The sequence below is a fragment of the Hylobates moloch genome, unplaced genomic scaffold (genome assembly GCF_009828535.3).
Source record: "Hylobates moloch isolate HMO894 unplaced genomic scaffold, HMol_V3 SCAFFOLD_2, whole genome shotgun sequence".
Classification (NCBI taxonomy): Eukaryota; Metazoa; Chordata; class Mammalia; order Primates; family Hylobatidae; genus Hylobates; species Hylobates moloch.
The window spans coordinates 11,254,720-11,273,720 of NW_026652277.1; the positions used below are offsets into that span (position 1 = coordinate 11,254,720).

Below are 19,001 nucleotides of genomic sequence, written 5' to 3' on the forward strand. Positions count from 1 at the left end.
GGACTTCACAATGCAGCAATAAAAGACCAAAAACAACATAAAAGCCCATCAATTCAGTTATCAAAAATCATGAAGCAAAATTATATGTACTGATTTGGATTCGTCTCCAAGATATACTGTAAGCAAAAACAAAACAAAAAACACAGGGCAAGGCTCAGAATAGTTGCACAGTTAACAGTGGTTGTCCTGGGGAGATTAAATCTAGGTGGCTAAACAGAAAGGACACTTATTTTTCACTCTATCATCTTTAGTACACCTTGAACTTTTTGTTATGTACACATACCACCTCGTCAAAATACAAACATAAATTTTTAAACAATTGTAAATATAATTAACATTAGCCAAAAAATCCCTCCTAAGGAAAAGACCACTGCAACACAGCTTCTCCCACACAGGCAAACCCTCCCTTCTCTGCCGCACCCTCCCTCAGACTCCAGTGTTCTGACAGCCAGGAGGATTTGGGGTAAGGTCCCCTCAGCCTTTCTGGGGAGAATGTCCTCTAGCTTCTTCACTGCTCTAAAAGAAAAGTAATCCAAAGAGCTAATACTTCTCTCCTGTGGCCAAAAGAAAACTAATTAACACTTTCTCCCCCAGTAGGCCATGCAAGCAGGGGTGCTGAGCAGAAAGAGGTGAAGCTGTGGTGTTCCACCCTCTCCACACGTGAATAGCAGACCAGCCCAGAGAAACATATCCTTTTACCACCGCAGTCATCTGTAAAAGGGTCAGCATTTTGCTGAGAGCTGCAAAACTTTACAAACGCTAAAGGCATTATATTTTATGCTTTTCAGAATTGGCTCAAATATCTTAAAAATATAAATACAAGTAACAAAATTTACAGGAGAATCTGCCTCAGTAGACCATACTACAACTTTCCTGATCAATGTACCTACCAGATGAGATTTTTTTATTGCTAACAAATCTGGACTGTTTTGAAATGAATGTCTTTCAGGATTTTCATGTATTTTGTTTTTTAAAATGCTTGTAAAGCCTCTTAGAGGGTATCTTCTCCTGTGAACTTGTATTTGCATATGACACTGATCTTGTTGACTATAGTTTTGCCAACCACACTTTGGCCAACAGTCCTTTTCAAGAACATAACTTCCAAGGTTGGTGAGGGATTAACATACACAAAAAACTTTAATAAACTTACTGACAAACAGCTTACATTACTATCCTTGTGAACAGTAAATTACTTTAATTGACGATTTTTAATACCGTCGATCTGGTAGATCCTTTGCTTTCCAGTAAAACCATCAATGCTTTACAATTTCACAAACTCTCTATGTGCAAGGCTCTTTTTAAGTACTGAGGAACAGTTTATCAAGACAAGATATGCCTTCAAGATGCGTATAACCTTGCAAATGAGTTTTTAAATACTTACCATAAGAGATGTGTTCACCACAGGACCATACCAACAGTGAGAGAAAGGTAAACTGCAAACTGTTTCTAACATGAATAGAAAACTAAAGAGCAGTTAATGACTTAATTAGAAAAGGTGATTATCTGAAGTAAGGCTAAAATTTCAGCAAGATCATTCTTTGTTTATTGTAATATTATAAATAAGAGCCAATTTGGATTTTTCTTTATTTTATTTTTTGAGAAGGAGTCTTCATCTGTCACCCAGGCTGGAGTGCAGTGGCACAACCTAGGTTCACTGCAACCTCCGCCTGGCAGGTTCAAGCGATTCTTCTGCCTCAGCCTCCCAAGTAGCTGGGACTACAGGCGCCCACCACCACACCCAGCTAATTGTTGTTGTTTTTTGTTGTTGTTGTTGTTTTGTTTTTTTAGTAGAGAAGGGGTTTCATCATATTGCCCAGACTGGTCTTGAACTCCTGACCTCATGATCCACCCAGTCAGGCCTCCCAAAGCAATCTGGATTTTTCTTATAGGACTTGCCTTCAGTTGGCTTTCTGTTTTCTAGAAATCTAAGCACATCTAGAAATCAGAAGCTTAAACTGCCTGGCAAGTATGATGGAATGCAAACAGAAACCAAAGTTAATTGCCTACTTCCTTTTAAACACTATCAAGCACCAAAAATCTTTTGGAAAATGTGGTTTCTTTATTGATATATGCTTTAGAAACAACTTTTCTAATAAATAATGTCTGGAATGTGTGGATATCTGTAAACACATGCAAACTTTAACTTTCCCCAAATCGACAGTCAATAATTTCATAATCTGACTGATTCATTTAACAAATCAATACTATTTCACAAAATTATTCCATATACCATTAACTTTACTCCATTTTGTTTTCGTCTGATTCAACAAAATTCCAATAACTTCTCTACCACTTATTATTGATGTAAACTTGGGCAAGTCACAACCTGCACAAGTTTCAGTCTCATCTATAAAAGAAAAACAATGACAACACAGTAAGAGCATGAACTCACAGGGGCTCAATGTCCACTAAGTCAGGCACTGTTGGGAGCAGGTTGGAGTGTTCTAAGCATATTTTCTCAAGCATATTATCATATATAAACTCAAAAAACCCTATAGTGTAGTCACTATTATTGTTGCCAAATTACAGATGAGGAAAGGGAGGCGCTCTGAAGTTTCCAAATGTCTCACAGCAGGCTGCAGAGCGGGATGTGAACACAGTTGGGATCCAGAACCCATTCTCAAAATCATTATGCTACAGCTGCCTGATAATTATAAAATACTTCCTACCCAGCTCATAAAATTCTTGTGAAGATCACATTTAAGCAAGCTCATAAAGCATTTTAAAACTTTTTTTTCTTTTTGAGACACTCTGGCTCTGTCGCCCAGGCTGAAGTGCAGTGGCGCGATCTCGGCTCACTGCAAGCTCTGCCTCCCGGGTTCACGCCATTCTCCTGCCTCAGCCTCCCGAGTAGCTAGGACTACAGGTACCTGCCACCACGCCTGGCTAATTTTTTGTATTTTTAGTAGAGACGGGGTTTCACCGTGTTAGCCAGGATGGTCTCGATCTCCTGACCTTGTGATCCGCCCGCCTTGACCTCCCCAAAGTGCTGGGATTACAGGCATGAGCCACTGCGCCCAGCCAAAACTTTAAAGTGCTATATAAATACAAGGCATTTGTTAGGAGTAAAGTCTTAAGGACAAGACTGACTGGATTTTTAAAAAGTTAAAGTTAAAAATAAATTTTAAAAATTAATTTTTAAAAAGTTAAAAAATCAGAAGGAAACTTAAAGCTCAACCTCTCACAAATGATGATGTCCCCTCGATAACATCTCTTAATAAGTGGTCACTCAATTTCTCCTTAAGGCTTCCAGAAATGAAAAATCTCACAAGTCAGCTCATTCCAGCTTGAAATGTTCTAATTATTAACAGAAATGTCTTCCTTTTAGTTCTAAACAAAATTAGGCTTTTCCACATGAGAGGCCTGTAAATACAAATCTCTGACATAGTCACACTGTCCAACACACGACATTTACTAAAGTCCCCTTTGAAATTTGATGCCCCAAATTCAACATGATACCCCAGAAAAGGTTTGGTGGGAGAACAGCAGCACTATTACCTCCTTTGATCTGCAAACAAATATCCACTTTTATTTTCTGGCTGTTAAGTCAATTTAATGGGTTCATATTAGCATATACTTAATTAAAATATCTCAGACCTCTCAGAAGCTTTCTCAATCTCAATATAGAGCTTGACATTTTATTATTTTTAATTAACTCATTTTCCATTTTGGTCCATGACTATCCTATAAAGATCTTTGTAAATCTTAATTTCATAACCTTACTTTAGCTATCTCTATCAACTTTGTATCTATCTCCTTCCCTTCATAAATCCAATAATTGTAACTAAATTTTCACCCTAGCCACTGAAAAACTACTGAATAAGCTAAGATCCTAGGACCCACTGGCAAAGACTTTCATTCTGATAAACATCAACAAATTAATTTAACTATGGTCTATCAATCATTATAAAATCTATATATGACCTACATCCTCCAACCATCATTTCTTCTTCTAGTCTATGGTGGATCATAGAAGACATAAATAGCTTTCTAACACTCAAATAAAACTTATCTCCAACATTTCTTTAGGTTGCCTGTTTAGTAATAACAAAAAAAGGAAGTTGTATTAGTGCTGTTATACCTAGAAAAGTCCCTAAAGACCATTATTTCCTTTTAAACCCATTCATAAACCATGATTTAATAAAACTAAGCTCGAATTCTGATTAGGATTAGCATGAAGTCCAATAGTTTCTAGTTACCAGAATCTACACATGGTTCTCTTCGGAGTCTAGTCTTCTGGTACCTTTTCCATATTTTACTACCCTTAAAAGACTATTAAATTACTCTAAAATAGACAGTCTAAGACAACAGCTCATCTAATCCTAAAGACCTAAATTTAAATGGTTTATTATCTCCTAACCGACCTTGAGCCTCAATGACCTCTCATTTCTGTCCATTCTCTTTTCTGTTTAAAGATAATTTTACTATAAAAAGAACAACAACAACAACAAAAACAGATAGAAGCAAAAGAGTCCAGGACATACATGCTTTCTTTATGTTTACATTATATGATATGTTCCAAACAGCAGGGCTATCTAGTTATTACTGATCTGCAGAATCCAAAATAAGCTTTTGAAGGTGTTTTATCAGACTCTACACTGTTCACAGATGTCAACTCATTCAGTTTTTACTTTTCCTGATGCTCTGTTTAAGTATCTACTACTTTTTTCACTCCTTATTGGTGATAAGCCTTTTCTCCCACCTTTCACCCAAACTCTTTTTAAATGTGAACTCAAAGAGCACCCTAAGCAGCTACTTTACTTTATGTATAGTTCTTTACCTTTTCTTTCTCATAAGTAGTCACTGTAGATTTTTCTTCTATTGATCCAATTTTCCTTTCAGTCTGTGGTAATCAAGCCCACATTTAATATGTTTCTAATTCATTCTCCTAAAGTAAATCACATATCACTAACTGGGTATGAAATGTTCTTCCTTTACAAGTAGAAATTCTAGGAAGTTACCATCTCTTCTACTTTACCTACACGTACTTCTTTATTAGTTAGAATTAGCCCCGAAAAGCAGTTCCCTTCATTATTGCCACAACCTCCTAAATTATACAGTACTCGAGTGAGATTATAAAATGGATTTATTTATATTTGAATAAGCTCTGTTGTCGGCCTTAGATTCTTGCTGAAAAAAGATGGTTACAAATGATAGCAAGATTTCATAGGCTCAAAGTTGCCAACATAATTGAAGGGGGAAAAGATGGTCTTTTCAACAAATGGTGCTGAAATAACTAGGTATCTATATGGTGTCTATATCTATATTAAACCTTGGCCTTTACCTCAACAGTATTCAAAAATTAACTTGAAATAAACCACAAACATATATGAAAGTGTAAAAACTATTTAGAAGAAAACATACGAAATAATCTCGATGATACTGGGTTAGCCAAATTTTTTTTAACCAAAAATAGCACAAACTAGAAAAGCTGATAAAAATAGAGCTCATCAAAATTAAAACCTCTTGCTCTTCAAGGGATATAAATAAGAAAATGAAAAAGCAAGACTGGGAGAAAAGCCTGTACAATATGTATCGGACAGAAGGCTTATATCCAGATTAAAGAATTCTTACAACCCAGTAAGAAGAAAACAAACAGCCTGTTTTTTGTTTTTTCGGTTTTTGTTTTTTGTTTTTTAAAAAAGAGCAAAAGAGGCCTGGCGCTGTGGCTCACACCTGTAATCCCAGCACTTTGGGATGCCAAGGTGGGCGGATCACCTGAGGTCAGGAATTCAAGACCAGCCTGGCCAACATGGTGAAACCCCATCTCTATTAAAAATACAAAAATTAGCTGGGTGTGGTGGCACACACCTGTAGTCCCAACTACTCAGGAAGGCTGAGGCAGAAGAATCGCTGGAACCTGGGAGGCGGAGGCTGCAGTGAGCTGAGATGGCGCCACTGCACTCCAGCTGGGCAACAGAGCGAGACTCCGTCTCAAAAAATAAATAAATAAAAATAAAATGATAAAAAAAAAACAGGCAAGAGATTTGAACAGACACTTCACAAAAGACACATGGATATATGAATGGCCCAAAAATACACTAAAAGATGCCCCAAACCACTAATAATTAGATAAATGTAAATTAAAATCACACTGAGACACCACGACTGAGGTACCACTAAGGTCAAAGTTAAAAATACTGAAAACATCAAGTGCTGCTAAGGATATGGAGCATCTAGAACTCTCCTGCAGCATGCATGAAAATACAAAATGGTACAGCCATGATAGAAAAGAGAGCATGTGTCTTATAAAGTTAGATATAAAATTGTATCATACCGACCAGCAATCTCACTCCTAGGTATCTACCCAAAAGAAACAAAAACATTTATTTATAAATATTTTTATGTGAAAGTTCATACAGCTCAAAACTAGAAACAACCTAAATATCCATCAATTAGTGAAAAGGTAAGCAAATTTTGGTTAATTCATACTTTGGAATACTATTCAACAACAAAAAAGAAAAAGCTGCTGGTGACACAAAACAATGCAAATAGAAGTCAAACACAAAAGACCTCATACCGTAGAACTTCGTTTATATGAAATGCTAGAAAATGTATGTTTGTTTACTTGTTTATTTTGGTCCACTGGACCCACAGATCAGTCCATGTCATTTACCACTGTAACCAGTGCTTAGGACAGTGCCCGACATCTAATTGGTGGCTCAATAAACTTACTGAAAGACTAACTGAATGAACAAGAATTATCTAGTTTAATCCTAATCACAACCATAGTGATACAGATACCGTCATAGCGATGAGAAAAATGAGACTTAGAGAGATCAATGTTGGCCCAAGATTACATGGCTACTGAGTGGTGGTACCACAGATCAAACTCAGGCCTCTCTGACTCTAAGTCTTCTTCACTTAACTATGTTTAACGTCTATATAGTGTAGCAAAGCTCACTGACATTCTACAACTTAAGTTTATTCACCTAGGATCTTAAGTTAATGGTCAGATTCCATCATAAGTTTTAAGGACTATTCAAATTATTTAACCGTAATTTTGTATCAAATTATTCTTTGAAACAGTTGGGGCAGCTCAATTGTTTTGTGAAGCAGAGACAGTTACCAGGCCTGATGGTACTTCCTAAAATGCGCTTTAGTTGGTTAGGTTACAACTAAATTTATAGTACATACCTAAAAACAGGTGCATATTTCCACTAAAGTAAATAATATAGTATTTATATATTCATCTTATTAACAAGAAAGTCTGTTTCACTACTCTTAAACATTGCTAACTCTCACTATACTATACTTCCTGCCAAGACTAAACATCGAAGTGACAGCCATCTTTAGTAAAAGATTTGAATGTGCTTAGAGGCGTGGCATACACACACCAATTAAGAAAAAACAAAGGTTATATTCAGCAATGTGAGACTTACTACAATAATTCTATTCACTGGGGAAAAAATGAAAACCAGAAAAAGAAAAGCAGAATGAAAGAGCTTCTGAATGACAGTGAACTTAAACAAGTGAGTCAGGATAGTGAGTCATCCTTCAGTGCATGCCTCAAAAATGTGAACAGATACTCCCCTAAGTCCTACAATGTTAATCATAATCCTTTTCAAAATCAGGAAATAAAGCTGCTTTAAGCTGAATTCCTGTTTTCAGTGCGGTCATAGTTTTGCCACATGCGTAACAATTGACAAGTGGTTTTAAGATTAGTCCTGCCTATGGATAGGGGTGGCTGTAGAATGTGTAAGAGTATAACTAACTGCAACCACGGGTTTTGTGAAGTTCTATAACATCCTTTAGATTGGGAATAAGATCAAGGAAACTCTTTTATATTGGTGTAACACAATTCACATTATGCAGAAAATTCATACACACCAATGGGAAACACGTCCACTAAACATATTCTTAGCTTTAGGTAATGAAACACTTATTTCCTTACAAGGAACCCCTTTCTAATTTGCCTATTTCTACCAACACCATCACACCATCTCAGGCCTTAAATACAAAAGCTTTGCTGCTTTATTATTTTTTTAATAGATTTGGGGGAGGGTGGGTACCAGCACAGTTTTGTTACATGGATATATTGTGTAGTGGTGAAGTCTGGGCTTTTAGTGCGCCCATTACTCCAATAAAGAATAATGTATCCAGCAGGTAATTTTCAAACCTCCCCCACTCCCACCTCCCACCTTTTGGAGTCTCCAATGTCTGTTCCTCTCTCTGTGACTATGTGTACCCATTGTTTCGCTCCTACTTATAAATGAGAACACTGGCATCATTTTTAACATTTTATTTATCCTTCACCCCTCTACCTGTAATTTCTCACTAAGTTTTTAATATTCTTTTCAATCATCCTTCCTTTTTCATTTGCTCCACTATCACATTAATCCACAACCATATTTTGGCTACTGAATTGTTGAATGCAAAGAAAAAGCTGTTTCAAGACAGTGTACAATAATCCCAAGTGTGATCTATTGGGATCATTTGGCAGGCATGTCACAAGTAACTTGCCAATAATGACAATTAACAACACTGAAATTCAAATATTTCTCTAAGATAATACTCCTCTCACTAACTTCAGCCTCCAGGTTTCCTTGTGTGGATGACATTTCAGCAAGTATACCAGAAATAATATATAACTCATTCATGAGACTATTCACTCAGGTGACCTGTTATGTATGCCAAAACTAAAAAAAAGGCTGAAAATCAATGTTCCTTAATACATTATGGGAATATATACTTACATCCATTCACTGAACCCTCACTCCATTCATCAGTATTAGATTTGTCTCAGTATAACAAAAAATAGCAAGATTAGGCTGGGCGTGGTGGCTCATGCCTGTAATCCCAGTACGTTGGGAGGCTGAGGTGGGTGGATTATCTGAGGTCAGGAGTTCGAGACCAGCCTGACCAACATGATGAAACCCCGTCTCTACTAAAAATACAAAAATTAGCAAGGCATGGTGGTGGGCGCCTGTAATCCCAACTACTCGGGAGGCTGAGGCGAGAGAACTGCTTGAACCCGGGAGGCAGAGGTTGCAGTGAGCCGAGATCGTGCCACTGCACTCCAACCTAGGGGACAGAGTAAGACTCGGTCTCAAAAAAAACAGCAAGATTAAAACAAGACAAGATGTTTATGTCTCTCCTGATGTCTAAGAAATCTAGATATAAGTCATCCAGGTCTGATATAGGGACTCTAGAGTCTACAAAGATCCAGGTTCCTTCCATTTTTCTTCTCCTCTATCCTCTGTAAGGCCTCCATTCTTAAAGCCACCTCATTAGGTAAAGACGGTTGCTGGATCTCCAGCCATCACATTTGTACTGCAGACAGAAGGAGTGAAGGGAGGTGGGTGCAAGAGAGCAGAGTACACACAGAAGAAAGAGCAACGATGCTGCCCCAAATAGAAACTGCTCAGAGGAAGCAAATTCAAGAGTTTACAGTTTCACATGGCTGGGAGACAAAACTAGAGCTCAGGGCACAAAGCATGAGGGGCCAAGATCCTACAGAAAAAGAAAGCAGTGAGAAATCAACCCAAAATCTGAGCCCTTTAACTCCTCAAAGCATCTGCCCATTCACAAGCACCACAGACTGAGAGAAACCAGGCAGGAAGTAGCAATAAAACATGTAAAAGCTAAACAGAACTTGTGGCAGTCCTGAGAAAATAAAAATTGGAGTTCAGGAGCCACTAAAGGGGTAGGAACCTGGTAAGCACCCAGACTCCAGCTCAGGCCCCTGAATGACTATGCCCTAGGATCAATGGAGAACCAGAAATAAGTGAAGCCTTATAAATACTGAAATTCAGACAGCTCAAACATGATTGGACTAAGTTGTTTTGCCTTTTATTTTGCTGCCTGCAAGAAGTTAACAGCTTATCCAAAATCTCTACAAGTTTTTCATATGTACTATCTGATATCCAATAAAAAATTAGGCATATGAAGACATAGTACCAAGAAAAAAAAAAAGAAAAAAGGAAACAGAGATAGACCCACAAAGTAAGACAGCTTTTTTTTTTTTTTTTTTGAGGCAGAGTCTCGCTCTGTCACCCAGGTTGGTGTGCAGTGGCACGATCTCCACTCACTGCAAGCTCCACCTCCTGGGTTCACACTATTCTTCTGCCTCAGCCTCCCAAGTAGTTGGGACTACAGGTGCCTGCCACCATGCCTGGCTAATTTTTTTTTTTTTTTTTTTTTTTGTATTTTTAGTAGAGACGGGGTTTCACCGTGTTAGCCAGGATGGTCTCAATCTCCTGACCTCATGATCTGCCCAAAGTGCTGGGATTACAGGCATGAGCCACTGCGCCTGGCCTGTTTTTTGTTTGTTTGTTAAGAATCCTATGAGGCCGGGTGCGGTGGCTCACGGTTGTAATCCCAGCACTTTGGGAGGCCGAGGCGGGTGGATCACCTGAGGTCAGGAGTTTGAGACCGGCCTGGCCAACATGGCGAAACCACGTCTCTACTAAAGTACAAAAATTAGCCAGGTGTGGTGGCGGGCACCTGTAATCCCAGCTACTCAGGAGGCTGAGGCAGAAGAACAGATTGAACACGGGAAGCGGAGGTTGCAGTGAGCCAAGATCCCGCCATTGCACTCCAGCCTGGGCAACAAGAGCGAAACTTGGTCTTAAATATATATATATATATATATATATATATAGAGAGAGAAGAGAAGGAATAAAAGATAGAAAATACATGAAAGATCATAGGAGACATATGAGACACAAGGAAATGGTCTAATGCACATGCAGTTAGAGTCCTAGAGGGGACAGATAGAATGGTACAGAAGCAGTTTCTGAATAGCTAATAAGCAAGAAGGGGAACTCACCAGTTCAAGAGGCACAACAAACCCCAAGCAGAATGTAAGAAAAACATACCTCGACACACCAGAGTAAAACTTCCAAAAATTAAAAACAAAGAAGAAATCTTAAAATAGCAGTCCAAGAAAAAGACAACCTTCAAATGGGCAGCACTAAGATCAACTGCAAATTTCTAAACAGAAACTATGAAAGTCAGAAGATAATGAAATTATACTCTTAAAATGCTAAAATAACCAGCAACTTAGGATTTCAAGACGTTCTGAAAGTTTCCTTCAAAACTGAAGGCAAAAATAAAGACATTTCCAGATAATGCCTGAGATATTTAATCGTGAGCACACATACAATAAAATAATAAAAGGGGTTCTATGAGCAGAAAAACACGAGCCCTGATGGACAGTCATGAAGAAATACAGAGATATGGAAAGCATACATACACGGATACTAAATACATGGATACATGGATAAATACATGGATACATGGGGTTTACTATCTATATACAATTAAAACATAAAGCAACAATAACCCTAAAGGCAGACAGGGCATAAATGGAGTTAACTACCTTGAGGTTCTTATATTTTTCTGGAAAACAGACATTAGTACTAATTTGTTATAAACTCGAATAAGTCAGGGATTAATAATGTAATCTAGGGTAACACTAAAGAATAACAAAATGATTTATAACAGGTATGAGAATACATAATAAAAACTATTTTAATAATCCAAAAGATGACAAGAAATTACAGGAGAAAAAGAATTTAAAACAGGTAGAAAGATAGAAACAGAAAGTCAGATTTAGACCCAAACACGACAATAACATATGTAAACAGAGTAAACACACCAAGTAAAAGACAATCAGATTAAATGTAAAAAAACAGACATATGCTATTTAGAAAAGAGAGATCATAAATAAACAAGCACTCAGCAAATCTGAAAGTAAAAGAATGGGAAAGTTATATATACCATGTAAGCATGAAACTAAAGAAATCTGATAACACTGTACTTATCTCTGACAAAGCCCAGTTAGGCAAGAATCATTACAGGAGATACAAAGTAACACTTTATTGCAACAAAACAATCAACCCATGAGGAAGACCTAAGTATGGACCTAGTAACACAGTTTCAAAACACATAAAGCAAAAATTGGCAAAATTCAAAGAAAAAGTAGACAAGTTTACACCATAATGGAAGATTGTAATATAGAGAGGTCAGAGAGACACTTAGAACTCTAACGACAAATCAATCACATCCAGTCTTTTGAGTCTATCAATCTGGCTCTCAATTTCAAGGGTACCAGCCAATTGAGGACCTGGTTTTTTTACATTCCTTGCACGCACAGAGGAAAAGCCCACTGACCACTTCGCTTTGGATCATAGAGAATTTCAGAAGAAGTCTAGAACAGCTCCATATCCTCAAAAGCATTTTTAATAGATTACTAAAAGCTAAAGCATACAATTTATTATTAATTACAAATGTCATTAATTATACATCAGATTAACTTTGCTGGATATTCTGTTTTCTAAACTTCTAAATTTCTGCGTGCTGTTTTCATGCTCAATCAGCTCATTCAATCACCATTTTATTCAACATATTAGAGAGCAAACTTGAAACTGTCTGCTTAATTAAAACTAGACAACTTCTTAGTAATAGGATTAAGGGACGGTCATAAAAACAGACAAATAGAGCCCAATACAGCAAAGGAGGCAAGTACAATACCCAACACTTAATAGCAATTAAAATTTGTTACCATTTTTAGTGCCTTTTATGATAAAACCACAACTATAAATGGATGGTAGGATCTATGTATTTTTCCAAATATACTTACCACAGAAAGCAGTGTGAATAACATATTCTAGCTCAAAGACGACATGATTTTAAATGCAAATTTTAAACTGGATTATCTCCAACGTTAAATCAGTCACGGGGCTGAAACCTGACTAGAGTGGATTTAAAGGAAAATGGAAGAGAAGGAATTGGAGTTAGTGAGTGTAGACTCATTGGGGAGAACACTGATGACACAAAAGAAAGAACAAGAGAGCTGAGTAAGCAATGTTCAGGAGTGCATGAGAGCAGAGAGACTCTAGCGCATGAGGAAAGAGGCTGGTGCCACACAGGGCAGTGCACACATGGCATACTACACGGGCGGGCTCATCTGTAGCTGGAACAGGTAGAATACATGGGTTTAGTTAATGAGATGCAGGGAGCTCCAACAGTATTAGTCTGCTGGTCCATGAAGCCATTGGCTTCAAGTTTCTCCATAAAGAAGCAAGATAACCAGCTGAAAATAGGTATGGAGAAGAAACGCGGAAGGTACGAGGAAAAAGGGAAAACTGAAATAGTCATCTAAGTGAATGAAATATACAGTATGACTGTCAGGCAGCATCGAAAGCCTACGTGAGGCTCACAATCTTGAATTTAAAGGAAAGTTGTGGAGAATTCTCCAGTCACATTCAGATGCACAGGTACAAAGTAGCTGTAAAGTTGACAAGACCCTATTTGAGAAGTGACAGGTGGTACCAAAATAGTGACAGGTGGCTCCAAAACAACTTTGGAGCCCTGGCCTCTTCTTCCCTCCTCCTTTGTCCCCCAACTAAATGCCACTCCTATAAGTATGTACAACAAGTATACACACTGATCTCCAAAATGCCCATGACACCATCATCTCAGGATCATCATTCCACAGTAATATTCCCAAGTTCTGGCCCTTACTAAAAAGGGTTCCTCCAGTTTTTCTCCTCGTCCTCAACAAGTTATCCCATGAGTGATTACATCCATTCCCAAAATGCTTAATCCTTCATCTATTTAATATGTCCCTCTACCCTTACATTCGCTGAATGCTAATCTGGATGTCTACACCTGATACCTACAGGATAAATCCCAATGTGTCAAAACAACTCTTGATGGTCTGGTCCTCATTTGTGGCTGCAGAATTCCAAACATACCTCCTACCATTCCCCATCCATGGAACCCATAATCAAACCACACTGTACTTTTTCCTCAAACACACTTGGCTCCTTAAAACCTCCATGCCTCTAAAGATTATCATATCTATTTACCTCAATATAAACTATATCCATTTAATCCTAATCAAATTTAAAGTAATCTCATACTGAAATTACATATAAATATCTAAAGAACTCAAACAGATCCATCCCTCGTTTGCTACAAAGAGCAAATATGGGACTTTTTTTTCCTGGAGTTTTTGACAATGCCCAAATGGAAGTATAATAACTACAACTAACCATAGTTTAGTTTGCTTAATATTAGCACATATTTGGTAATTGCCTAGATCATATATTTAGATCAACTACTAACAATTTTTAACCTACTTTTGAAAAACAAAACATTGAAAAGCAATATAAGCCACTAAGTCAAGTTTGGTTACAGACTTCTATAGTCACGACAGTACAATTTTCAAAATATCAGAAATAAGACCCTGCAAAATTCTCTAAGCTACAGGTCCAAGTGTAATAGAGCAACAAAGGTAAGTCTTTTCTAAAACCAGGTAGGGGTGTGTGTGTACCCAGGTACTACATATGCAGTATATATGATATACAAACTAGTTTGTTGGGGAGGTTCTGAAGATTATAAATAAATGTGTAAATGCTTTAGGATGTTTAAATTAAAGGAAATATTTATTGACCCAAATAACAATTTCTACTTCTCACCTTGAAGTCATATAAACAGAAAAATCAGAATTTCAAAAATATCATAAAAATAAGGATATAGCCTACTTTGTCATTTTTTAGTACAAACAAAACAGCAACTTTAAGGACACTTTCCAAACCATTCAGTGATTCAACACCCAAAATTTACACATCGGGCATCCAAGCACACTAGTAAAACAGTACAGCACGGAGAGTAATAATCACTTTAGGATAGTATACAGTCTCATTTTGACCTTTATTATTGAAATTTAACATTCATGGAGCTCTAAACATACACATATATATATCATCTAAGTAACATTATACTACAGTAATAAATGGAGAAACAATGCACTAAGCCCAAACCTACTTTGCTTTCTTAAACCATCACAAAGTACAACCTAAGCCTGGATCTAACATCTTATAAATTGTTGTGAACTGATCATGGAGATAGATGGCTGCTTTCAACTCCCTGGGGAAGGAGAGTCCCATTTGGTTCCAATAGTGCACCAGTCCTAATGATGACTACTAGCCCTACAACCTGTAAGCTCTTTGACCTTAACTTCTCTAAGCTTCATTTTCCCTATTTGCAAAACTGGGATACCACCACTCCATATAAGTCTGTTTTAAGGAGTTAGGTTTGAGTCTATACAGCAAGTAGTATTTGTGCATGAAAAAACGACTGATAAGACAATAAAATATTAACTGATAAGACAATAAAATATTAACAGAGGTCTTCTCTGAGTAAGGAGATTATAAAAGATTTTTTAAAAAACTCTTCCCCTTACTTGCTCTATGTTGTCCAAGTTTTCTACACTGAGAATAATAATTCCATAAAAATAAAATAATAAAGTCTCATTTCGTTCAAAGAAGCACAATACATTGCAAATTCCTAATTTCCCATTGCCTTTTATAATAATAGTCACTGAGTACTTGCTCTATGCCGGATATATTACATAAACTATCTCCACTTAATGTTCATAGCAACTTCTGAAAGTGCCACCTAGGTAATTATAAAACACGTACTAATATTAAGCAAAATCAGCTTTTAAACATAAGAAAATCAAGGATCAGAAACACCACTCAGCAGGTACAGGACGGCACCAAGATTCAAACCCCAGTCTAACTCGTATGCTTTAGATACCACACTACTCAGGGTGAATGATCAACTTGTCAGCAAAGTCAAGAATCATCTTACTAGTAAGGAGCAGAATACTTTAAGGCTCAGGATTTTTTCTTATATAACTCTGCCCTAAAACATGCTACCCCTCCTTTCCTTAGTACCATAATAACTTTCTCGAAAAGAGGAAGCAACACTTTTGGGTTATCTGTTTTTAAAAGACTCCTAGGTTTGGCAATACTTCACTGACTCAACTGACTAAAACACAGCTGAGACTCAAAGGTAAACAAAGAGGAAAAAAAGGCCTCCAAACAGTAAAAAAATATATATATAAAATATATATACATATTCAAACAACAATAAAGTTTATTATTTTATCCATAATCAAGTCTCTCAAAATCTTTACTTAGAACTAATTTATCCTGTTTTTATTAAGAACAATTTTTAGGTACAATTAAAACCAGGTTGATGGTTGCTTCATTCCCAAGTCAAAGAAGACTAGAAGCAGAAAATTAGGAAAAGATCTATTAAAAGCAGATACACTAATAATGTACAAGAAGTAACTGCCAACCTAAAGGAGTAAGAAAGTTTAAAAAAATGTATACGGGAAGAATTAACAAGCAGTTAATCTACATCTATTTCGAGCATACTCAAGCAGCCCTGAATATCTCATTAGGCCCTGAGTTGCAAAGAAAACTTTGCAACTCTATGTCGTAAGACGGTAAAATTACATTTTAAGTAGTTTCATCCAGAATAGCTAAAATGCTTGTGTTTTATACATCCAAAAAAAATTCACACTGTAGAATACCTCATTTCGTAATTGAACACTTAATACATGCTTATAAAATATTCAAGCAATACAGAAATGCATTAAGAAAAGTGAACTCTCTTCCTCTACACCCCTTCCCAAATGAACTCTCTAATGTTAACTTTTTTGGTGGGTTTCCATAAAGTCTTTCTCCTTTGCACATTCTAAAACAGATTTAATCATACCATACACATACACATGTGCATACATGCACAAGAACATATACGAGCACACGCATATGTATAAGGCACACAACAGAACCATACTAAGCACATTGCTTTGCAATTATCTTTCTACTCAAATAGATTTCATAGACATTTTTCCAGGTCCGTTCAGATAAATCAAGCTTACTCTTTTTAATACTATTGTACTTCACTACATGGATTTGCCATAATGTACTAACCTTTCTTCTACTGACAGATAAGTTCTACTGGTTTGGGTATTGTAAACAATGTTACAGTGAGGATCTTTGTGCATGTTATCTTTTGTGCAGATGCAGAAATGGTATTTCTATAGAATTACTGACTTGCAGACTAGAATTAGTAGGCCAGATGAAACACTACTTTTAATTTTGATAAAGAATACCAATTTGTTCTCTTACCAACAATGTGTGAGCACCTTTTTCATCACATTGAACACTGGTCCCATTTATTAATTTTAGCCAGTCTTGAAACAATATTTCATTATTGTTTATATATGCATTCTCAAACAATGCAATTTCCTATCCAGTATTCTCTCATCTTCCTAAAAGAATGCCAGATCTTTTTAAGCAAGAATGTTCTGAGTTAAAAAAAAAAAAATTTGCTCATGCCTGTAATCCCAGCACTTTGGGAGGCCAAGGCAGGCAGATCGCGAGGTCAGGAGTTTGACACCAGCCTGGCCAACATAGTGGAAACTCATCTCTACTAAAAATACAAAAAATTAGCTGGGTGTGGTGGCTGGCGCCTGTAATCCCAGCTACTTGGGAGGCTGAGGCAGAAGAATCGCTTGAAGCCGGAAGGCAGAGGTTGCAGTGAGCCGAGATCGCGCCACTGCACTCCAGCCCGGCAGACTGATGGCTTAAGGAAAAGCTTTTGCATTCCTTACACAGGTGACGCCAACTTCAGATTTCCCCTTTTCCTTTTTCTTCTGGCTTGGCTCTTGGACCTAAGGATGAAGATGCAGCAGTCATCACGTATCTCTGAGAACAAGGATTAAGTGTGGCTGAGGAGAAACGTGAAAAGAGCCGGGTCACTCAAGACATTGCTTGGCCACTGTGACTACTCTGAGTCTAGCTGGCCTGGACTGTTTCAGCCACTCAGCCAGGTTTTAAATTACTTGTAACTAAATGTAATTCTAACACTGAACAGTCCTCTGATTATTTGTGACACTCAACATTCATATGTTATTAGCCATTTCTATTTCTGTAACTTGTCTATTTTATCTGCCAAATTTTCACTTGTTTCTTGATCTAAAAACATGGAATTCCACATAGTACAATCATATGTGAATTGCCTAATTTCTCAGTATTCTAGTTTTATTAGGCATTAGTAAATAAGTTTTGGAAGAATAATAGTAAGGGTCTTCTGGTAGTTTCTTGAAAAAGTAGACATCCACTTACCATGCAATCTATGAATCACATTCCTGGGTATCTATCCCACAGAAATAAAAATTTCTATTTATGCCTACACAAAAATCTGAATGTTCATAGTAGCTTTATTTGTAATAGTAAAAAAAAATAAAATAAAATAAAATAAATAAAAAACTTGAAACAATCCAAATATCCTTCAGTGCGTAAATAGTTAAACCAACTCTGGTACATCCATACATGGAATACTACTCATCAATAAAAAACAGACAAACCATTGATATATGAAACAATTTCATGGATACTAAGTTTTTAAAAATCCCCAAAGATAATATAATCTATGATTCCATTTATATAGCATTCTCAAGATGATAAAATTATAGAGATGGAGAACAAATAGATTGCAAGAGGTTAGGGAAGTGCAGGGAGGTGTGGGAAGGGTATGATAGAAAGGACATAGCGTTAAGGAAACCTGTGGTGATGAAACTCTTCGGTAACCTTGGCTCTGATGACGGTTACACAAATCTACACATGATAAAATTGCCGAGGACCCATCACACACACACACACACATACACACACATGTCACACATACACCACACACATGCAAGTAAAACTAATGAAATCTGAATAAAGTCTGTGGATTGTACCAATATCAATATCCTGGTTTGATATTTAACTAAAGTTATGTAAAAATGGAGGAAACTGAGTAAAAAGTACATGGGATCTCTCTGTACTGTTTTGCAACTTCCTATGAATCCATAATTATTTCAAAATAAGTTTTTCTGCAAAGTACTTAGTGCTGTTTTCAAAAACCCCATAATTAATATACCCATTCTCTGCTTTTCAACTTGCTCCCTGCAGAGTCTAAGTAAAGTTTTCCTTCTTTTCAGCTCAACTCCAGTCCCACATTTCCAAGTCGAGGCTTCCCATGATAATCAGAAGTGCAAGAGAGCCACTGTCTCCATCGATTCTACACAGACAACTCCCAGCCCCTGAGCATGCAGCCCTCAGGAAGCTGGGATTGTCAAGGATAGCCATTCCAGAATAGCATTTTGTTGACATTTTTGATTGTTCACATTACAGAAAGATAAGGGC

At 37.0% G+C, this 19,001-nt stretch overlaps 1 protein-coding gene across 7 annotated transcripts in view; it reads right to left on the bottom strand.

Moving 5' to 3' along the window:
• The window catches only part of USP6NL (USP6 N-terminal like), a 150,986-nt gene that overhangs the window by 84,510 nt on the left and 47,475 nt on the right, over positions 1–19,001 (bottom strand). The window lies entirely within an intron of this gene.